Source organism: Trachemys scripta, chromosome 4 (assembly GCF_013100865.1).
Source record: "Trachemys scripta elegans isolate TJP31775 chromosome 4, CAS_Tse_1.0, whole genome shotgun sequence".
In the NCBI taxonomy this organism is placed as follows: domain Eukaryota; kingdom Metazoa; phylum Chordata; order Testudines; family Emydidae; genus Trachemys; species Trachemys scripta.
Window position 1 is genome coordinate 124312717 of NC_048301.1, and position 24181 is coordinate 124336897.

Below are 24181 nucleotides of genomic sequence, written 5' to 3' on the forward strand. Positions count from 1 at the left end.
TGGGCATTTCATAATCTTTAATACATTTATCCTCATAACACCTCTGTGCCCTAAGAGGTACTATTATCTCCATTGAACAGGTGGGAAGCTAAGGCATAGAGAGGCTAAGTGATTTGCTCAAGGTCACACGGGGCATCAGTGGCAAAGCAGGGACTTGAACCAGTTCTCCCAAGTCCCAATCTAGCAGCCTAACCTGCCCTTCTCTATACATAGCTGGGGTGCTGCTTTAAGGATCCAGCCATAATTATGCTGCACAAATGTGCACAAGCCCTGGGATACCACAGTTCTGTGCAGTTCATTTGGGTCCTATTGTCTCCTTGAAGTTTGCCCACCCCGCTGCATTCAGAACCCACTCTGTGGACAAGATCACCACAAAGCCAACGGTGCTGATCAGTAGTTCTCTGGCAGCTGGGGAGGAAGCTGCCCGACATCAGATCTCCTTTAAGCCAAATATTTAGGGGTAAGAGCGTCTTTCCCCAGTGCTACTCTATATTGCTGGACTCTTCTCTGGTTCCCGGTGTCCATTACTAATTGCAGAACATTCCTGGAAAGTTGCATGTGGGAACAATGTACAACACTGTCATGCAGGATTTGACTGAACCACTGGGTCCTCAGTTCTGGTATCCTACCACCAGCTTTGGCAAGTCCTGCTGATCTGAAACTGATTTGGAAGAAGAGGAACATACTACATCACTAACCTGGGCAGTTATACAGAATACTACAGAGTGCATGCTACAGGGAGATGGGATAATGTCCTTCTTGAAGTCATCATGTTAGCCAGTCACATAACAAGATATCTGTCTAAAACCTGCCCCTCTGAATGAACAACCCATGACAGGATTACCCCAGCACGACCTGGCCCTGAGCTCCGTTGGAGCCTGTAAGTTCAACTGTACTATTAATAATTGTAATAAACAAAGCACCTGGGATCCTGGCTTATCTATCTGGCTGCCAGACTCTTTCCTTTGCTCTGGTTTTGGCACTTAGGGAGTTAAGCTCTTGGATGAATTCAAGAGCTTCATTGCTCAGGGAAGCGAGAGACTGATAAGTACTAATTCAACCGGACATAACGTGGGCAGATGCTGTGCAAACAACCCCTCTCCCTTCCCCCTCCCCCCCCCACACGCATACAGAGCTGGAGTGGAGCACACCTGGCTTGCTATTAGGGATGGGTGAACTGGTTTGCATAAGAAACAATCCAGAACTCATCCAAAAATGACATGAAAACTTTTTTTTTGAGTTGCAGAAGAGTTTAATTCTCTGCTTTGGCTGAGGCCTCCCTGTATTACTAGTCTGGTAAGAATTACTCCAGATATCGATAATAAGGTTACTCAACACATTGCTGCGATCTAGCTGTCTGAGGTACTTATACAGCCCCGTCACCAAAGCATCTGAGCACCTCACAATCGTTGCTGTATTTATCCTCATAACACCCCTGTGAGGTACATTTGGGCTAGATTAGCCCCATTTTACAGATGAGGGACTGAGGTACAGAGAGGTCACACAGGAAGTACATGACAGAGCAGGAAGTTGAACCCAGGTCACCTAGCCCTAGCCAAGTGCTCTAACCACTGCACCATCCTTCCTCTCAGATACCACTTTCGAGGGCATTCAGATTCTACAGTGAGGCGCACAGTATAAGAACCCGAATAGAACAGAATAGAATAGGTGCATTTTCTCCAAAAGCATGAGGCCCTCTTTCCCTTCCTTGAACTAAAGCTTGGCTGCAGTGCTCTCTGTCAGTTCTGCATGGCTAAACTGTGAGATTAAACTTTAGGGCAGGCGGGTCAATAGCAGGCCATCAAGTACTGAGAGCAATTGCCCAGAGAGCACCCATTAGAGTCCAAATAGTTTCCCATGAGAATGATGGGATCCTGTGGCCTGATTTTGTGTGTGTGTGTGTGTGTGTGTGTGCATGCACGCGCAGGCACAGCACTAACATGCTCTTTCCCCACATAGCAGAGGTTCCCATACTGTTGCCCAGGGACCACTGTGCACCCCCTGAGCAGGGAGCTGGTTTAATACAAGAGTCTGACTCCCTGATACTCTTCCCCCTGATGCTCATCCACAGAAGAGATTCTAGCCCACAGGGCAAGGTTTTCCAAACAGCTCAGCTGAGGAAATCTCTCTCGTGTAGGCACCAGAATATCTGGTTAGGCCCCTGGTCCTGATCTGCACAGGCCCTGGCAAGAGTCAGCAGCTGTGGAGTGATGTAACTATGCCACTGGTGAAGAGTCCTCAATGGGCAGAGTCTCCTACATACCCCACATGGGAGCTAGTACAGGAGCCATCTCCACCAGCTTTAGCCAGAGGGAATTCTCGTACACCAGGGGAATTCCTTGCTGGCCATTTGCAAGTTGTGACTCTGGCCCTATGCAGAGTAATGAATGAACATGCTGGTTCATTACTGACTTTAGAATGCAGTGGGTCTGATTCTATCTATGGTATTTATATGGCCCCCATCACTCTTATCTGGACATCTCACAATCTCTAATGTATCTATCCTCACAACACCCTGTGAGGTAGGGCAGTGCTGTTATCTCTGTTTTTGGGTGGCGAATGGAGACCCAGAGAGACTATGTGACTTGCCCAACAGGAAGTCTGTGGTGGGACAGGGAATTGTGTCCAGGTATCTGTTAGTGCCCTAACCACTGGACCATCCTTCCTCTTACCAATCTTCCTTTGGACAGGGATGCTACTCCATTGACTTTAATGGAATCACTCTTGAATTACGCCGGTACAAATGGGGGAAGGATCACACCCAGTACCTCTAGGTTTGGGGATGTCTTTATTTGTGTATCTTATGCAGGACACTGCTGAGACATAAATAACAAATAGCTAAGTATTAGGTATTAATGTAGAAAGTGTGCTAGGTGCCACACACACAGGGATGTGGATGCAGTCCCTGCCTCATGGCCTTGCAACCACTGCACCAATTTATCTGAAAGTCTAATGGAGAGGGAGAGTGGCTGGCCAGGGAGATATCCTGACCCAAGGGGATTCTGGCTGTTCAGTTGCACAGTACAGCCATAAGCCAGTCTGAATGCATTGGGAGGGAGGCAGGGTCTGAACAGTGCAAGGAGAACTGCATAGAGACATAGAGTTAATAATGTTCCCTTCCTGGCTGCCAGACATCCAAGACAGGCTTCTCTTGGGCCCTTCAAGGCTTAATCTCCTCTATAAATAAAAAGTCCTGTCTGGATTCTGGTTTCCTGCATCTGATCCAGCCATACCTGTGCCAGATGTTAAGCTTAGACACTAGGGTAGGGTACCATATCTGTGTATCCTCAATTTATGGCCCTAGAATTCAGGTGAGGCCCTTCCTCAGAATTCAGCACCATCCCTCTACAATAGAGGTTAGGGGGTGTTGATCTGGGTTTATAGTTCAGCTCACTATAACGATAAGGACCATTTTCAAAATTCAGATCTAGGTCTGGAATTGGATTTTGGACACCCCAAAGCTCAGAGGTCTTTGGATCTGCATCCAACCCCACTTTTTCATCTTTTAACTCTTTATAGAGTTTCCCAGGACAGTTTGTATGAAAGATATTTAACGGGTGGGGCCTGGTCCAATTCCCACTGATGTCAGTAACAAAACATCCATCAACCTCAATTAGTGCTGGATCAGGTCCTATCTCTCTACCATCTAAGGGCTAAAAAGGCTCTGTTCACAAGATGGTTTGTTTGTTTGTTTGTTTGTAAGGCTGACAGTAAATCACATGCTTTATTATAGCATTCTCTCATGGTTGCAGTGATCAATTTCCCAGACTCTGGATGGCGTGACCTGTCATAGGGGACCATAATTAAAGTAAGTCAGATCTTTTGGTCTAAGAAAATGCCCTTGACTCTGTCCCAGATGAGTTAAGTGCTGTCAGATCAGTCATCACACGAGATGAAAGACTCCTGGAGTGACCCTATAAATCCTTTGCTTCACTGGGCTCTTTGCAAACTCCCAAACCTGTTGCCAGGTCCAGGTGCTCTGATTGCCAGTGCATGGACCCAGAATCCCTTTCAAGGCAAGCATAGAAACCTAGCTGGGGATTTGCCTGTGGGGTTGCCAGAGATTAAAAGAGCTTGCTAACAAAGTCTGGGCTGGAGGCAGACAGGTAAAGGTCTCCTCCAGTTTGTCAGTTCACTCACACAAAGGATGAGAAGGACCTGAAGTGGAATCCTGAGTCCACCCGAAATTGCCTCTGGGCATGGCCTTTGCCTAGCTAGCTTAAAGCATTTTCCCCACTACTCAGCTCCCTGATGTGCTGTCATATTTCATCCATGCCTCCATCTGGCTCTGCTCTTAGACCTGGCTGGGATCTTTTAAATTGATTGTCTCTATGCTGGGCTCAGCAGCTCCTTGCTTTAGCCAGCTATAGGAGCGTATGCTTTAAGAGGCAAGAAGATACAACTCACAACCCTAGGAGGCCCCTCACAGCAACATTTACAGGAGTCTGTGAACCACACACTCACCACTGCAGCAGCATGAATCAGGGAGCCCAGTTCTCCATTGCCTTGACCTCAAGCCGTTATTTATGCCTGGGCAAAGGGGGCCTAAAACAATACCGAACTGGAGCTCTGTACAGATGTAAGTGCCTTGCACAGGCACAAAGCGGTTGAAAGTCAGAGCTGTAGGGTATGGAAGGATGATTCATCTTAACGGCTGTGGAGGATTTCCATGGTGGGGGTGGCGGGTTCTGTTCCAGTTCACGGGCTCCCTTTCTCCATTGGGTAGGCACATACCATTCCTTTTCACCAAGTGAACCGATAGCTTGGCTAATCCAGCAGCTCCCTGACTCCCACAGCCAGAGACATTGTACCCTAGGGCTAACAAACAAAGAGCATTCCCAAACTGTGGTCTTTAGAGAGCTGTCTGGCCATGGGGCATTGGCTCCTCCTCCTAAGATGCACTAAAAGAAGCTACAAATGCGCTGAAGATTTCCCTAATATCACTTTGGTATGGAAGCAATGGCTGTAGTTGGCATAGGGTTATTATCCAGTGCTCAAACGGAGGCCAGGTGTCCAGGGGACCATGAATGGCAGGATGGGTGTCCACAAAGCAATCTCTTTTAAGTTGTGGTCCACACTATGAAAAAATTGGGAGCCCCGTTGCAAGGTATCCTTGATGGGGTTGCTGACAGGTAGCTAAAGGCTGCCTGCCCTGTTTCCTCTACTTCTCTCTCTCTCTCTGTTCCCTTCAAAATAGCGTTAGGAAATATGAGACCTGTTTTCCCAAGGAGTGCTTGGGAGATCATTGAACTTGGTGTACGTGATCTGAGTTATGTCCACCTGAAACACAACAAGCAACTCAGCCCCACCCTGGATGCCCCCCGAACGTCAGTGACTGCTTAGCATGGCCCAGTTCAGCCTCGCCGTGCCTGCTTAGCATTGCTAAGCACAGCAGCAAGGCCAGTGCTGAGTGCCTCCTGAGTCCTTCCATTTCACTGAGTTACCGGGGAGCTGAGGGTGCTAGACACCCTGCAGGATGGGGCCCTCACTACTTGGCATCCAGCTGACCAGGTTTTGCAAACCTAACAGGACACCAGCTTTCTCCCATCTCCGATGTCCAGGCCTCTCCACTCTCCTCAGTTCTGGCAGTGGAATTGCCCAAATACAACCATCACAAAGGCCATTTTTAAGGGTTTTCCAAGCTGACCAGAGGCCTGGGAATTTCATGAGGAAAGCTGTTCTCAGGGGATATCCAGGTCAGCACGGCAAAATCAAGAGGCTCGATCAGTTTGAACAATAACAAGAGACCTAACCCTGCATCCATTAATGTCCATGTCAAAACTCCCAGTGATTCCTGTGGGTTCAGACTCAGGCATTCAGTTAGCCATTGAGGCACTTCTCCAAGCCAAACCCTGCCTGGAGGTTCATCTGTTGCTATTCACAAGGGATGCCTGCGAAATAAAAGCCCCTGATTCAACAGTCAATCCCTCATTCAGCAAATGATTTAAGCACCTGCTTAACTTTAAGCACGTACTTAAGTCCCGTTAAGCACATGCCTACGTGCTTTGTTGAATCAGGGCCAATGTGCCACAGCATCACCCATCTGCTCTGGCACACAGGCAGGAACATTATGTTATTTGCAGCATGGCCAACAAAATCAGGTCACTGCAATCCTTCCCCATGTCTCCCTCTCTAGTGTGTTCTCCATCTCACTGCCCAGCCCACTGCCCCAGGCAAGTAGTCTGGAAGCAAGCCAAATCCCATCTCCAGTCTAACGAGGAAGAGAAAGGCATGAAACAGAAAGACAATGGTCATTGTTATTCTTTGGGCACCCAGGATGCAAAGAACTCCATGACACCAGCCATTTGGGGCTGGGAAGGGATGGCGTAGGTTAGATGTCAGCTGGCAATGGTGGTCAGAATGAGCCAGCTACACCAGCCTGGGACAAGAAATGGGCCCCAAACCAGAACCCCAATTTCAGGCTCCCACCAGCTTTGTTCAAAACCCAGATCTGGATCTGAATTTTGCACATGGTCCCATGGCTATTTGAATGGGCCTGAGCTAAAATCACAGATCAGAACAACCCAGACATTTGGATTGGTTCCGACTCCAAAGGTGGATCTGGATTTCAAAAATTCCGTATAGCCCCCAATTTTTAAATGAGCCTGACCAAAATCCAAACACCTTGGACTTTGGGCTGTCAGAAATCTGGTTCCAGATCTGAATTGTGCAGCCCACTGTGGCATAACCACATTGTAAAAAGGTGGGTGGCTCAGGTGGTTGTCTCTGCTGTGGTTTCCACCAACTCTTCATTTCAAATGGGTGGCTACTTCTTCTTATTGCAGGTGACACCCCCAAGGCATGGTGGCTTCCCTTCAGTGTTTTCAAATGGAGAGAGAAATGCTTGGAAAGGTGCGGGAAGGAAACACAAACACAACCTGCCAAGAGGACACTGGCCTCTGCAGTCTGAGATCCAGCTGATATGATGTTGCAACCTAGAGTGTACTCTCTCTCCCTTGCTGCAACCCTTAAGAACACCCACAATCCCTTGCCTCTGGGACGTGGTGGGGTCATAGAGTGATTTTTCAGTCATTGTATAGGTCAACAATCCCTGAGGCAGCCCATCCTTGAAATGTAGGTTCCAGGGGCGATCTAACCAAGTAAGAAGGCAGCTGAGTCCTTGCTTTCTCCGTGTGTTCTGCTGTCAAACTCCTGATGCCCACAGCTCTTCTCCCCCTTACAGTTGGATCTCTGTTTTCACTTGCACTCCAAGAGTAAGATCTTAGGGCACAGGCCTTTCTGGGCCAGCACCCTGACACAGTGGAAAAATCTTATCTCCTGGAGCAGAATCATAACTCTGTCTAAGGTATATATTTGGGTCCCATTACCAGCTATCTGAGTGCCTCACACTCTTTACTGTATCAGAGGGGTAGCCGTGTTAGTCTGAATCTGTAAAAAGCAACAGAGGGTCCTGTGGCACCTTTGAGACTAACAGAAGTATTGGGAGCATAAGCTTTCGTGGGTAAGAACCTCACTTCTTCAGATGCAAGATGTCTTGTATCTGAAGAAGTGAGGTTCTTACCCACGAAAGCTTATGCTCCCAATACTTCTGTTAGTCTTAAAGGTGCCACAGGANTATTCAAGGCCTAACTTTTCAGAAAGGAAGGATGGCTCAGGGTTTAGGGTTCTAGCTTTGGACCTAGAATACCTGAATTGAATACCTTCCTCCAACACAGGTTTCTTGTGAGACCCTGGGCAAGTCCCTGAACCTCTCTGGGCACCTACAAAATAGGAATGATGACACTGACCTACCCCACAGGATAAACACAGTAAAGATCAACAGAGGGTCCTGTGGCACCTTTGAGACTAACAGAAGTACTGGGAGCATAAGCTTTCGTGGGTAAGAACCTCACTTCTGACTTGCATCTGAAGAAGTGAGGTTCTTACCCACGAAAGCTTATGCTCCCAATATTTCTGTTAGTCTCAAAGGTGCCACAGGACCCTCTGTTAATCTTTACTGTGTTTATCCTGTGGGGTAGGTCAGTGTCATCATTCCTATTTTGTAGGTGCCCAGAGAGGTTCAGGGACTTGCCCAGGGTCTCACAAGAAACCTGTGTTGGAGGAAGGTATTCAATTCAGGTATTCTAGGTCCAAAGCTAGAACCCTAAACCCTGAGCCATCCTTCCTTTCTGAAAAGTTAGGCCTTGAATAGGGCCAGTTCAGATTTCTATCCAGCCTGACCTCATGTAAACTCTGCTACACTCCTGCCATTAACAGCCAAGCTGAGCATGCGATGTAATTACAGGGAACCAGCTCTGAATGAACTCACTAAGATTCTAAAAGCGGCATGCAAGGATGTGGGCCAGAAGCAGTTTGTTTGAGGTCAGCTTGGTTCCACCTGGGGCAAGATGGAGGAAGACACCAGGGCACAGTTGACTTCCACGTGGCTTGGTAGGAACGTGACACTGTTTCTTGTTAGATGATCCACAACTAGGCCTAGAAGTTGCAGCAGGGTGGGAAGCAAATGGTGGCAGAGTGGAGCCTGCAATTTGCAAGGCTCTGAAAACCCCCAGAGAAATGTGAGGAACCCCAGCCAACTCCATGCCAAGGTCCAGCGTGCCTCATTGGTGAGGCAGAGGGATGGTGCCCACCCTGAGCCAGGCTGATGCAAAAGAAAAGGAAGGTCCTCCTTGCCAAGATGCCATGACCTAGACAAACAGGGAGAGGTATGGGGGAGGCTGAGCCCCCAGCATGCCTTAGGGATAAATAAATGTGTCAGACTGGTAAAGAGGGGGCAGAAGGAGCCATGCCATTTTGAGTTGGCTCATTGCAATGAAGTGGGAGGTGTCTCCCGGTTCCTCCGCCATGCCAGGGTGCCACAAGCCATAGCAGGAACCCCAGGGCTCCTTACGCCACTATGGCTGCTGACCCCTTGACACCCAGAGCTGCTTCAATGCCAACCTGCCATGACACCAGAATGGTGTGGGGAGCCCTACAGTGCCTCAGTGCCAAGACATGCTCGCACCGAGAAACATAAGGATACCCAGGCAGCGTGGCATCACGACACTGCAAGCCGGTATTGTGCAATAGGAGTGGTAGGAACCATGGGCACGCCGGGGCTAGGGCCCTGCAAGCCGGACGGGCGCAAACCAATTGCTAGTTCATCCCACAAAGGCTTCCTTCTGCATCTCGGCCTTTTAAAGAGCCCCAAACGGGGGAGGAGGAAGGGGAGGAAGAGCTCAGACAGAAAGAGACACGTGTCACGTTGAGGGAAGCAGGGAAGCCGTCTGTGTCCCCAGTGGCGCTGGTCTTCAAACCGATTTAAACAGGACAAGCTGCAGTTGGGTCCTTTGATGCTCCTGCCCATGCTGTGAGGCTCAGCCCTGCCAGAAATCTGCTTGGCTCCCTGCTTCTGTCAGGCACCTCTCGGCCTCTCAGCCCTCCGGCCCCCCTTGTTTACAAGGCAGCTTGCTGGCACCTCGGGGGTTAAGTGGCACAGCAGGCAGGAGCTGATTCAGGTGGGTGGCACATTGCAGTGACAGGGCTCCAGCGAGGAGGAGGAGGAGGAGGGAGGATGGAGAAAGAGGAGGAGGAGGTGGTGGGAAGCTGCTGAAAGCCAAGGAGAGTGGAGTGTGTGTGCTTACAAATGAGACGTGAGAGGGGGAAGAATGATGGTCCCTCCCTGCTGCCTCCAGATAAGTAGCTGAAGGAGAGAAAGCAGGAGAGAGGGGGAAATCGGCCAGCCGTCATCTCTGAGAACAGAAATAAAGTGTGTGTGTGGGGGGGGAGCTGGGCGGGGGGGGCATAGAGCAGAAACTCCTCAGCTTTGGCTGGTCCATTACACCAGCTGCGGAGGAAACTGCAGCCCCCCATTGTCTGTCAGCTCCGGGGCGCCGTCTGAACCTGATGTGTGCATGTCCGTGTCAGGGAGCAGACAGGCAAATGACAGCGGCGCTAGGAGACCGGAGGAGAGTCCAAGGGTAAGTTGGGATCCGTCTATTTGGTGGCGGGTATTGTCAGTGCACAGAAGGCAAGGGGAGACGGGGAAAGGATGGGTGCATTCGTGGCTGCGTGGTGGGTGCGACTCACGGCTGAGGATGGGGAAGCCTTGGCACCCAGAGTTGGGTGGTGGTTGTTTTTTCCCAAGTGCATTTCTTTCTCTCTCTCTCCCTCTTATTTCTAGGACAGATGCTAAATGCTGAGAAAAAAGGGGTAAGGGGCAGGGGGAATGTGCATGGGGGGAATGCTGTGGTACCCGTGTGTTTCAGTTGTGCTACGATGAACGGGTGAGGAAAACAAGATTGAGGCAGGGACGGATAAGGCAGCCGATGGAAAGGAAGGTTTTCTGCAGCACAGATGTTAAGGGCCTGATTCTGATCTAATTTACACTGGTGTAAATCCGGAAACTCCACTGGAATCAATGGAGCCAGGGCCAGATTCAGATCTCAGTGACTGGTGTAAATCTGGAATAACCCCAGTGGAAGCAATGGAGCTGCTGTGGGCTTATACTGGTGTCGGTGAGATCAGAATCCAGCCTTGAAAAAGAACACCAAGAGGATGTGATCTGGCCAGGAACCAACATTTCCAGCACATTAACCCTTCTGTGGCTGAGATGAACGGAAACAAGTAAACAAGAGAAGTTAGATGTGGGAGAGAGGCTGTGTTAAATAACCTAGTCCATTAGCCTCCTACCTCCACCCCTGCCAGCACAGAGCTCAGCTCGCAGATGGGAGAGGGGAAAGCAGAGTAGAGCACAAGAGACTGCAAAGTAAAAAGTGATCCTCAAGCCAAAACCTGGGAGCAGCTGACAAATACAGTGGACATTGACTCTGGAATAGCACTGCAAATGCACCCAGTGCATTTGCAAAGGGGGTCCCTGCCCTGGAGATCATCTGACAGCAAGCAAACAAACAAAAGAACCACCCACTATCAACCCTCCAGAGCCCGCAGAGCCCAGGGAAAGGAAAGCCCACGCAGATGGCTGTCTGTCTGTCTGTCTGTCATCCAGCACCCAGAGGGGGAGGCAGGGTAGCTAGGGCTGAAGCCCATGTGTCGGTGTTAAGCACAGAAGGGAGCAGTCTCATCGGGCTGCTGTAGCAGAGGGTTGGTTAAGCAAGCTGGGGTTGAGGATAGGGTATCTGCTCTCCTCTCTTGCCCCATGGTATCAGCAGGAGAAACACCAGGACAACCGATAGTGTTGGCAAGGTCTTGCTGTTTGTGTTTTTACATCACCCTTCACCACCACCCACATCCCTTGTACACATCCACCCCCACGCCCCCCACCCACATAGGCGCACCCATGCCATGCAGGCACTCGCCGCCCTATACACCCCTCTCCCCATGCCATGCTAAACATCCCAGCCCTCTTTTGATTTTGGTTTCCTGACTCCAGCCTGCCGGAACCGTGCAGGGTATAATCATGTGCCTAGCAAGGCTGAGCTGGGAGGTTAGGGTGAGCTCTTGTTTCTAGCAGATAGATGGGGATTTGTTTTTCCTCTGCTATTGTGTTCCATCATAGACTCCCTCCACCCCCTGCCTCCCCACCACCACCACCAGTAGCACTGCCATTGAACCCACCCTAGTAACAGAGTGGGGGCTCGGGCTACAGGGGAGCAGAAAGGTGTAAATAAGGCTGTGTGTAGGGTGACCAGACAGCAAGTGTGAAAAATCAGGATGGGGGTGGGGGGGGGTAATAGGAGCCTATATAAGAAAAAGCCCCAAATATCAGGACTGTCCCTATAAAATCGGAACATCTGGTCACCCTAGCTGTGTGATTCCAGTGTTGCTATGCTTAGCAGTGACATCAATGGTCTTCTCCCTCCCTCTCCTCTGCTCGGAAGCCTGGACAAGAACCAGGTCTCTCCCTCCTGCTCTGCCTCTTGCTCTGTGCTGGAGCCTGGAACAAAAATGGGCTTGAAAGGTCTCAGCAAGTCCCTTGCTCCCTCTAGTACCTGGCTAAGACTCCAAGCATGAGAGGATTGTGCCCAGAGAAAGAGTCATGCCCTGGGAATATCAGGGGGTCCCCTCCTTGCAATGGCAAGGAGAAACTGACCAAAGGAGAGCCAAGCCCCGTTGGCGGGGAGTGCATGAGGGCTGTGGATACTAGGGATCGGGTACTGAATGGAAGGAAAATGCCCTTTGTGCAGGAGGTCTTGAACAGGTTGGAGGCCACAGGCCAGTGGAGATGGCCCTAGGGGATGCCATGTGCTCAATTCCAACGTGTGCCCTTATCCAGGACTGGAATGGGAAAGAATGATGGTGTGAGAACCTGCAGCTCCCCTTGGTCTCAGTGGGCAGCGGAGGGCGCTCAGCACCTCCAACACTCAGGCTGCTGTGCACAGCCTCCCAAAGGGCTGAGACGCCCCCGGGGGCTCAGTGGAAGGGGGTTGCACAGACAGTGCAGCAGGAATGAGTGTGGGAATCTCCTTCGCTTTCACCCCCTCACAAAGCCATGCTGGTCCTGAACCCATGGGGCAGACAAGGCAGATAGTGCAGAACCTTATTCCTGGGCTGGCAACTAAAGTATAAGCCCCAGGAGCTCTTCAGGGCAGGGAGTTTTGTGCTTTGGGTAGTCCCAGCCGCACTCCTCGCATTTAGCAAATGTTATGCAAGTGGTGGTAATAATGCATGCGAGGGTCCTGGGTCCAATGGTCGCTTCTTCAGCTGGGGCAGGTTCCACTTTAAATCTGAATCTGTATAAGGAGACTCGTGGGTTTGTTTGAGATTGCCAGTTCTGGTGCGCAGCCCCATGTGGTTTGCCTTGCAGCCACAAGAGGCCTGATCAGGCAGCCCAGAGGCAGGGCAAATGCCTAGCAAAGCCAGGGCAAGTTTTGCCATCATAAAGGCTTCAGGGTCAGATCCTCTGTCTTTAAAAGATTGAGTTGATACTCACAGTAGGGTCAGGAAACCAAGAACTAGCATTACGATCCTACCTTGCCGCCTGCTCCCCAGTCCCCTTCTCTGCTCAGGGGTTCAGGGAAGTCTGGATTGATCTGTCCCCTATTCTCAGCTCCCCACTCATGGATGGGAAACACAGCCTGACCCTCTGACTTCACTCCTGCTCTTAGCTCCCCCCATAGTTGTGAGGGAGCCCCCCTCACCTGTCTCCTATTCCTGGCTCACCATCCTAGGTCACCCCAACTGACCCCAACCCTCCAGTTCATAGAATTCCAGAAATGAAGGGCTGGAATGAACTTCCAGGTCCATCTAATTCATCTCCCTGTGCTGAGGCAGGATTCCGTACACCTAGACCGCTAATCCAGTTCTAAATAGAGGGCCTGATTCCCAATCTGTCTGCAACCTGTGCCCCCTTACAAAGCGCGTGTCAAACGCTACCAACTCAGAACGCACTGGCTCCGTGACTGTGCGGTGATGGTGTACAGGTGTGAATGCCAGCATTTTGCAACCACTCCCCTCTCACTTTTGCACTAATGTAAATGGCTGCCCAAGGTGCACGGCCAGGGAGACTCTGACTCCCCCAAAAGTGCATTGATTGCTGGGGAAAGGTAGCTGACGGACAGCCCTAGAGGCTGTTATTCATCCCTAGAACAGACACAGCCTGGGAGCAGCAAGGCAGGCACTCACTCTGCTACCCTCTGTGTCCAATAACTGCCCTCCTTGGAGAAGGGATATATGTGGGTCTGAAATGAGCCCAGCTAAGTATCTCTGTCCTGCTATTAATCCCATTCCTTTCACCTGAGTTATTTTTGACAAGGGGATGTGTATTCTCCCACCCTTACATTTCAATCTTGCCCCTTATCTTCTCCCATAGCCATGAGTCTGTAATGTAAAAACAAGGAGATTGTCTATCGCTCTCGGGGATGGGGGGAGGAAGCGATAACGCCACCTCTCTTTACGAAGTGGCATCATTAGAACCCTGATAAAATTCCACTCGCACAATGGAAATGAACGTGGTTTGTTGAGTAGGACCCTTTGTACCCAACCAGAACAGATCTGATCTTGTTATGCATTATGTGGCACTGAGCCACATTATCTGTCACATGCGCCCGGAGATGTGTCTTAGTCCCAGGCAGCAGTGAGATAGTTGTGAGGGCGGAGGGAGGGAAGAACTTGCATGCAGGATACAGAGCTATACAGAGCTGCCTCTGCATTCCACTGCATGGGCACATTCAGCAGTGCTGGAACCCTGTTGAGTTCCCGGTGACATCCAGCAAGAGTTGTCTGCAGAGGAAATGGGATCTGTAACTCTGGGCATAGCAAGGTCAGCACCTAAGTTCTCCACACAGGAAGCAGAGGAATTATCAGTTCGAGGGGAATATAACTGGGAGTCATCAGAGGAGATTAGGAAAAGCGGAAAATTCTGCCTAAACTTCAGATGATAACTTCCGGACAATGAGATCTATTAACCTGCAAAATCAGCTCCCGGAATGAGTGGTGGGAGCCCCATTGCATGGCCCATTTAAAAGTAGGCGGGGAAGGCACTAATTCCCAGGGACAGATCCTCGACTGGTGAAAATGGACTCCACTTCAATGGAGCAATGCTGACTTACCTCAGCTGAGGATCTAACTCATATTCCTGGCCATCCCTAACTGATATAATTGTGTGTGAAATAACCCTAAGAACCAAGAATTAGCCAGAGATGGAGATGGGAGAACCTCAGAAGGCTTGGGGTTTGATCTAGACAAGCACTTAAAAGGTTGGGTGCATCTCTGAACCTCGTGAGATTGCAAAAGTGGGCTGAGGGATTTGATTGGAGCAGCTTTTCTTGGAAGGTTTCCCATGCTGCCTTCTCAGCTGATGACGATAGGCTATGGGACTCTTTCCGCATGGATAAAGTTGCCTCTGGCCTGGTGCACTCTTTGCCCCACACCTTTCCTACTTTGAGTCACCATCCTCTGGTGGAGGATGGCCACTAAGCACTGACCTTGCTTGAGATTGCAGGTGATTGAAAGAGTCAGAGAGAGTTTCCTAGGTGGGGAATCATTGTGATCCTCATTTCTTGCATACGCGACTGACAAGTTGCATTGGGACGGACAGCTAGATAGACAGGCAAACAAAAGGATGTACTGGACATATCCCAAGAACAGCTTTACTCATGATATTCTGGCTCCTCTACTTCCAGCTGGAAGCCAGGAGTTCAGAGGCTGCCATAAAATTAAAAGGAAGTGGCGGGGAGAGAGGAGGAGATTATCCCAATGTGTCTCAGGCTACGTCTACTCTACGATCTAAGGGTGTGATCCCCAGCTCATGCAGACATACTTTCAGTAGCTTGATGAGAACTAGCATGAATGTAAGTAATAGTGTATCCATGATAGCCCAGGCAACTGCAGCGGCAGCACAGCTCAACTGTGCCGAGTACAAACCCACCCGAATCCCGTAGGTACATACTCGCACGGCTAAGGCAGGCTGCTGCTGCAGCTAACCAGGCTATCGCAGCTCCACTACTATTTATACTTGGGCTAGCTCTCATCTGTGCAAGCTGGGGATTGCACACTAGCGCCTAGTGTGGACGTAGCCTCAGAAACATGGTTCAGTCTGAGTTTGGGAGGAAGGTTCCGCAGTGAGGAAAGTTCTTTTCACCCATCCACAGTGGGGGAGCGAGGGCAGCTTCAGATCTCCATGCCCTCGGCATCTCTGTCACACATTACTGTGTTGCAGTACCATGTTGCAAAGCTCAACTTGAACCAGTCCCCTAGTTATGTCGGCTAGTCTTAGATTTATAGATTCGGAGGCCAGAAGGGACCCCTCTGATCATCTAGTCTGACCTCCTGTATAGCACTGGCCAGAGAACTGCCCCCAAATCGGCCCTAGACTCACCCCTGAATGCTGCTGGTTGGACAGTTTCCTTGGAACATGGCAGTCCAGTTGCACCTAGCTGACTTAATGAACTCCATGAAACTATACCATTTTACATTGCTGAAGACCTGGCCCTGGCAGCCAGAAAGCGATCCCAGAGGGGACCATGTGAGGGGCTTGCTAATTAATTCCCTGTTTATAGAAGCTTTCTGCAACCAATCACTTTTGCAATCCAGCCCTTTTGCCTGGAAACACACAGGAGATCAGTGTTTCGCTTGGACTCTGTAGGCAATGAGGTGTGAGCCGTCAGAGCACTGATTGATGATACATCCTTCTGCCTCTTGCTCTGAGTGGGAGGTGCCGGCAACTTTCTCTGATTCTGCTAAGCAGCCTCCTGGAAATGAAATTGTCACTCCCAGGAGAAGTATCTTCCCCTATCCCTTGCATTGGAAACTGCAGGTTTCTGCCCACTTCTGGAATTGGAAACCCCCCAAAAGGAGAATAACTAGACCCTGCAAAGCAGGACGATGGCTTGCAAGCTACTTCTCTGGAGTGAATTAAAACTAGAGCAAGGTAAAAGTGAATGACAACAGAATTTGCCTTTAAGAGGAGGGATGGTCTTGTGGTTAAAGCTCTGGGTGGGGATTCAGGTGAGCTGGCTTCAGGTCTTAACCCCGCCACAGACTTCCTGTCTCACTTTTGGCCAGTCACATGGAATCAGTTTTTCAAAAGTGCTCAGCAGCCATTGCATTGGCACTTTATCACTCCGTGCCTCAGCTTCCCATCTGTAAAATGGGGATAATAATCCTTCCTGTCTCCAGCCCTTTGTACATCATGTTTAATTAGACTGTAAACTCTCTTGGTCAGGGACTGTTCTATGTACAGCCCCTAGCACAATTCTAGCACAATGGGCACTAAATTTCAACTGGGGCCTCTGGCTGCTACAGTAAGACAAATCCTGTCTCATACTGGTCCTCTCATAGAGAAAATCCAGGTGAGTTTGTGGACAAGGATGTGTCAGAGATGCAGACAGAGGTTGGAGTTTGCTGGGGTGAGTTGATGTGATGGGAAGCACAGCTAGGCACATGGTGATTCAGAAGTTCTTGCTTCTCTTCTGTTTTAAGGATTGATCTCTGCCCTTGGACTTTGGACGCACACAGTACACATCCTTAAAAAAAAACTATGGGTGCAACTTGCAAAGCCACCTAGGGGATTTGGATGCCCAATTCTCAGGGACAATTAAAATAATCTAGGTCCCTAGATACCCCCCACACAGTGCACCCTGGCTCCACTCCCATGCCACAGCCCTGCCCCCCTGGGGGTGGTAGTAGGCTGATGAACGGGGCAGTTCACGCTTCTTGGAGCTATTATTTCAGGCTGTGTGGACTCAGGCAGGCAGGTGTCAGGCCATGCAGGCTTCCTCCTTTACCTCAGCCAATGTAGTTCAGTCCTAACCTGCAGCATTCCTCCTTTTCAAGTAAGGGTCGTACACACACACCTGACCTTCTGCAACCCCTGCTTTTCCAGTAATAGATCACCACACACATTCTCCAGTGCACCTCAGTCCAAACCTCTGCAGTTCCCTTTTGGGGCTCCCATAGCCCTGTCAGTGCACCTCAGGCACCCCCTGATACATCCTGCAATGCTGCATCCTTCCAACATCTCGCCAACGCATCCTGATCTTGTACACCCCTGCTTTCCAGCCCCGAGTCCTTCCCATGATGCTCCCAGATACTGCAGAACAGCCCTGCAGTTTGAATGCCTCCTGTGCATCCCAGCCCCCACGTTTTTTTCAGGGCAAAGAAAATGAGATGAAAGAGAAAGAGAGAGAGAGAGAGAGAGAGAGAGAGAGTGCTGTTTAAAAGCCTGAAGCTGTTCCAGGGCATCAATCAGTGAATAGGTAGTAAAATATACGTGCAGGTTTGGAGATTGTTGATGGGGTAGAGTATTTTGCGATAAATATATTTATTGCTGGTTTTGTAAAAGGCTGTTCCAATGAATGGGTTTTAGTAAGGCAATAAATGGTCAAGAAAATTGCTCCGATCGCATCTCAGAGCATCTAAAACCATTACGTCTATGGGGGGTCCTACAAGCCCCTCTGACTTCCACTTCTCCCAAGGGGAAAGGCAGGGGCCAGCAGGGATCTAGGTGGGAAGGTGTGTTGCTGCTTATATGAGGCTGACGTTTACGTTATAAAAGCAGCTCCAACAGAGATGGAGGGTCCATGATGTTTGGTGCTGTTCATGCACAGAGTGAGAGACAGTTCCTGCCCCAAAGAGTTTGCAGTCTAAATATCCAATTGGAGGGAGGGAAAACAGAGGCAAAGAGAGGTGACTTGGTTTGCCCATGGTCACTCAGCCAAGCTGGGAATAAAGCCCAGATTTCCTGAGTCCTGGTCCTGTGGCCTATCCACTGGCCATGCTGCGTCTCTTGACCCCTATGGCCCTCAAAAGTTTGTACACTTGCTCATTTGTGAGCGACAACTTCTCTCCATCTCAGCATCAGCCATCATGAGTCACTGCTGCAAGACAATTGTGACATTTCCAGTGCTCCTAATCCCCGCTGAGTTTGATGGCAGGGGTGCTGGAACAATTTTGATAGTAGGGGTGCTGCTGACGGAAACCATGGAAACCATGTATGTGGTTTTTGTTATTACTACTGCAAGCCAGGCGGTGCAGCAGCACCCCTAGTTCCAGCACCCTGCTTGATGGCCTCCCCTGCCTTGATTGGGAGCATTTTAGAAATAAAGGGCCTGATTCTGCTCTCCCCTGCACTGGCATAATTCAGGAGTTGCTCCTGATGCCTATTGATGCCAATAGAATTACCCCAGCATGAAACTTGTGCAAACAAAAGAAGAATCAGGCCCAACAGATCCAAACCTGCTGCTCATACTCACTTGGGGTGAAATTCAGCTCTGTGCAGAGCAGCCAGCCCAATGTCTACTATGCCCCACTTGAGTCCCCTTGAATATAGACCACTGCACATGGGTGAATTTCACCTTCTAGCCACAGGGCATCTGGGATTAGGGGTAGGCAGATAGTGCAAATATCTCCCTCCAGATGTTCATACAGATTTTCAAATGAATTCAGTTCAGCTGTGTTCATGCCTAATGCCTTTCCATGAATATTCCAGCCAACGAGTTTACTGGCAGGAATGTTTGTAAGGGAATACTGAAGAATATTTCCAGAAAGAGTTCTGAATTTTTACTCACAGCTATATGCAGGGGAAACCTGATTCTAAGAGTTATGTGCATCTAGTCAGGGAAACAGCAGCATGCCCTGTGGCCTGTTGTGGCCTATAAAAACAGCTTGAATTTCAGATATCAAGCACTCGCCGTGAACTGTTTGCAAACAAGGTGTGGAGCAAGAATTATGTGTAGAATCTGTTTGGTGAGTAATTCTGAATAACAAATAAATATGGGAAAGTTGGGATCTGTTCCCAGACAATTCACAAAGGGCTTAATTGGAACGTAAGTGGTGCTTAGGGCTTATGCTGGCTCTGCGCAGTGGGTGCATTTCACCCAAACAGGAGAAAGAGACAAACTTAGTCAATACATTACTCATGTTGAATTATTTATTCACCAACTCTACTCAGAACTAAAGCCATTTCCCCCTCCAGCACTCTAGTATCCTCTGACCCCATATAGACTCTAGTGGTGCTCATTAGGGTTAAGACACTATCCTGGGTTCTGTTATAAACTGTATTATGTGGAGTTTATAACCAGCCATAAAAATTCTCTCCAAGATTCAAGTTGGCACACAAGGTTTGAGCTTGACTGTCGTTGTTTTCCCTTTTCTGTTGACCAAATGTGAGTGGTTTGTTTTAAAGTTCAAGCGGGGGAAATTATTTTATACTAAAAAGAGTCTTTTCTGCTTCTGTGAAAAATTTAATATCACCTGCTTTGATTTTTTTTAAAAGCCTTAGTAAAGCATCTATCTCCAACATGGGGCATTTTAACAAATCTCCTGCCAAAGCTAGGAAGAGAATTCAGGTTTCCTGACTCCACTCACCTGTTCTAACCAGGAAGACACACTGCCTCACAAAACCAGGAATAGAAAACAGGATCCCCACTCCCGTGTCCTAACCCATAGGCCACATTCCCTCACACACAAAAAGAACCCAGGAGTCCAGATTTCCAGTTCTAATTAGTAGATCACACTCTTCCCAGAGAAGACTAGACCCCAGGAGTCCTGACTGCCAATCCCCTGCTCTAACTACTAAATGAAAGGAACAAGGAAAAGAACCCAGGAGTCCTGAGTCCCTGTCCGCAGTTATTGTTTTTTTTTTTTTTTTTTTAATATACAGGTGGGAGAGACAATAACTGCCTGTGTGCATTCCAGTGCTCAGGTAGCATTGCAGTAAAGCCTAGGATATGCAATGAATGATCTCTTCAATACACACCTCAGAGCAGAATGAGACCCCATCTAAAATATTTGAGAGGAATAAGGAGCTTGGGATGCTTCATTGTGACACTGCTGGGTTTTACACAATCTCCCACTGCTGCCATAGTAAGCCAGAAAGGCTCCGAAGGGCTATCGTGCAAATGATCCCCAGATTACACTGGAGTGTCATATTCCACCACTGAGATTTTTATTGTTCTTTCCTTTTTATTAAACTGCCATTTAAACAAGACAAAGAGATTTCAATGACACTCTCCAGACATCTTTATGGCTTTTTAATTTTTTTTGTTGGCTCCCTCTTTGTTTGTAACCACTCCCCACCCCCTGGGAGGCACAACAAATCTATCCTCTCCCCTGGCCCTGGATCTGAACTGAACTTGTCCCTTTCCATTTGGCAAACACTGAATTTTCTCCCATGTTGTTTTCTGTTGTTAATGGAAGTTAAATGAAGAGGGCTGTTTATATTTAAAAATGATAACTTATGCCCCAAATCTCTTTCTGTTTATCCGCCCGCACCAACGAAGCTGCTAGTGCTGCAATGTGAGAAATAGCAGGGATTGCTTCGGTGCTGGTAGAGAACAGCAGGAGAGCTGCAAATGGTGCGGGGGGTAAGGGTTTATGAAGTGGGGGTCATACAGAAATAGGTTTTCTTTTAAAAATTGCTGGTAAATGTAAGTGAGGGGGAAAACACAAGCTAAACTATATCTAAGTAACACTGATTGTTAATAATGGGATATGCTTCCTTTCACTTCTAGATAGGGCTGCAAAAGCAGGGTTTGCTCAGGCAAGATTTCCCATACAGGTCAATGAAAGTGTCACCTGAGTAAGGGCTGCAGGATGGGGCCCCTAGTGAGTAAGGACTGGATGCTGGTTGGTGCTCCCGGAGAGATGGTTTGATGGCTGTGTCTGGCTAGAGCGAGCACAACACGGATGGACAGATGGATAGCAGGACATATGTATGGAGTGACTCTGGAGTTACACTAGTGTCAGTGAGAGCAGGGTCAGGCTCGATTTGTGTACAGTACGCACAGCCCAGTGCAATTTTGTTGTGCATAGGGCCCTTCATACAAACAGTCTTCCTTACAAAGTTGCTGTGGATAACCTATTTACAGAGTTAAATCACTTGAAAAAGCCAAGGGGAAGAGAAGTGAAGAGCCGGACACAAAGGAGGGTAGAGATGTTGCTCCAGCTCCCTGTGGCCTGAGTCTTCCATCTGCACCATCCGACAGAACAGAAGACGCAATCTGCTTTGCCTTAGTGCACTCGCAGGGTCTGATTCTCCCTTGCCTGCCCCTTATGAAGTCATTTATCTCAGTGCAATTTGGGGGTGACGCATGCCCATTCTGATATGGCAGGCACCATGTTGTGCCCCACTTTACACTGATGTAAACTGTTATCATTATCTGTATTACTGTAGCGCACAGCCATGGACTACTAGACCCCATGTGCTAGGCGCTGTACAAACACAGAACAAAGACAGTCCCTGCCCCAAAAAGCTTACTGCAGAAATAATAGGACAATAGAGAATAAGGCCCTGCTCACAGGTGCAAGAAGAAGCCCCGGCGAGAAACTGTGCCTGGCAGAGGCACCATGCCCTCTGTGATCCTGGGAGGGGTGGCTACAGTTCTGCACCTCCTCTCCTCCCCTCAAGACCTGTGGTGTAGACAGCTCTGTACAGATTCAGATACTATTTCATTAACTTCTGTGATGTGTTTTCCGTGGGGCCAGAGCCTCAGATGGTGCAAACCCGGTATAGCTCCATTGCCTTCACTGAACATGAGAGGCTTCGTGCTTCTAATGAAAATCTGAAAGAACTAACTACACAAACAAGCACCCAGGCTATCAGGGTGAAAGTGATATCTATGAATCAGAGACAAACTGAATGATATTTTTGAAAGCCACGTGCAGTGTCAGAACTAGCTGTGGGTAGTGTGTCCATTGGCACGGGGAGATGGAAAGTATCGGATGTGCATGATTGGAGACAGCTCACGAGAGAGCAAAGCCGTGCCCAGCAGTGAATGCCTAATTCCCATAGGAGATGAAAGAGAGGGCCGTGTCTTCTCCTGCTAGTACAACAGAAAGAATCCATGCTGGTAGGTACAGTCAGGGTCGGCTCCAGGCACCAGCCTGGCAAGCAGGTGCTTGGGGTGGCCGCTCCGGAGAGGGGCGGCACGTCCAGGTATTCGGTGGCAATTCAGCGGATGGTCCCTCACTCCCGCTGGGAGCAAAGGACCTCCCACTGAATTGCCGCCGCAGATCGCGATCGCAGCTTTTTTTTTTTTTTTTGGCTGCTTGGGGAGGCCAAAACCCTGGAGCCGGCCCTGGGTACAGTAAGCCAGATCTTCAGCTGGTGTAGGTTGGCATAGCGCCATTGGCTACAGGGGAAGTTCTGAACTGAGTTCCCCAATTGGTGTAAATCAAGGTAGTTCCATCCTAGCTCATCCTTGATGAAATTCTAGCCCCACTGAGGTTAATAGCAAAACTTTGCTTCACTTCACTGAGGCCAGAATTGTATTTCCTGTGTCTGATGACTTCACTACAACTATGTTGCCTTACACCAGCTAAGATTCTGGCCCAATATTTTCAGGGAACCTTATTGTATCCCAGTGACAGCCAGACCTGTGGTTTTCTGTGTTGATGAGGACTGGAACAAGCTTTTTCATATTTATGGGTGCTCTGCAGGGCAGATCCTCCAGAAAAGAATATCACTGGGGAGGGGGGGAAAGGGCAGTCATCATTCTAAAGCAGCTGTGCTCGCTGAAGGAAGAGGTCTCTCTAATTTGATGCTTAAGAATGGAGGGGAAAAAGCAGAGAGCAGCCCAGAATGGAAAAGGTGACACTTGTCTAAAGTGTTTCTCAAAATGAGACTTGGAAAACGAGCACTGGAAGAGGCAAATCATTGTGACTCACAGCTCAGGAGTCAAAGCAGGGCAGATGGAAATGGCCAGTCAGCACAAGCTGAAAGCAAAATTATTACATACCAATATAGTGTACGGTGCACTGGTGACTGGGATGTTACTTGACCTTGGCATAAGCTTTCCAGTGAGGTCAGATCTTATTGTATGATTTTATTGTCCGGAATCTCAGAGTCCCTCGTGCCCTTCAGTTTCAATTATTTTTTAAAAAAATTGTATTTCAATAGCTCCTTTCATCCAAGGATCCCAAAGAACTTTGCAAAGAGAAATGAGCTCAGTCTCAGAGGTGGGAGGTGCAAAGTGAGTGCATTCTGACTTTGCACAGGGACACACAAAGCGTAAGGCTGTGGAGACTCAGGCCCAGAGAAGGTAAGGCCAGAATTTTAGGAGGCTCAGCACTCGTGGAGGAGAGATTATCCAACGATCTCAGCTCCCATTCAGGCACTGTCCTTCAAAAGTGGCCAGGTTTGTCAGGACAGTTCACAATGCTGGCTGTTGGGTTGCAAAATCTAGCCATCGGTGTCACAGTGGGAACTACAGGGTGCTGAGCACTGCTGAAAAATCTGGTCCAAATTGTGGGTGCTGAGACTTAGAAATCAGTCGCCACGTGACATGCCCAAGATCACACAGAGAATGAGTGGCAGAGGGAGTCCTATTTTTTAAGCTATTTGAGGAACACCAACCAGGCCCACAGCTCACTTTAGGAACCTAGCAAAGCAGACAACCACTACTTGCCGTAGCAGACAAAATCCACTGCTAACTCAGAGTTCAAATCCTTGGAACAGATTTATTTCAGCAGAGGTACAGAATGCCACACCCCAGTGATCAGGTGGAATACGGCAGGCCAAAGGTTTGGCTACATTTACATTAAACAAAGGCTGTACATGAGGGATCGGCAACCTTTGGCACGCGGCTCGCCAGGGTAAGCACCGGCCGGGCCGGTTTGTTTACCTGCCGCGTCGGCAGGTTCAGCCGATCGCAGCTCCCACTGGCCGCGGTTTGCCACTCCAGGCCAATGGGGGCAGCGGGAAGCGGCGTGGTCTGAGGGATGTGGTGGCCACCACTTCCTGCAGCCCCCATTGGCCTGGAGCGGCAAACTGTGGCCACTGGGAGCCGCGATTGGCCGAACCTGCTGACACGGCAGATAAACAAACCGGCCCAGCCCGCCA

General features: G+C 49.2%; 1 protein-coding gene across 2 annotated transcripts in view; it reads left to right on the forward strand.

Moving 5' to 3' along the window:
• The first annotated feature begins 9272 nt into the window (after nt 1-9272).
• Nucleotides 9273-24181, forward strand: part of LRRN2 (leucine rich repeat neuronal 2) — a 103954-nt gene continuing 89045 nt past the window's right edge. Inside the window, exon 1 of one of the 2 annotated variants that reach the window (XM_034767234.1) lies at nt 9273-9458. The gene's annotated coding sequence lies outside the window, so the exon portion shown is untranslated. Of the gene's footprint in view, nt 9459-9549; nt 9921-24181 lie in introns of those variants that run through there. The other variant, XM_034767233.1, reaches the window with a different exon arrangement.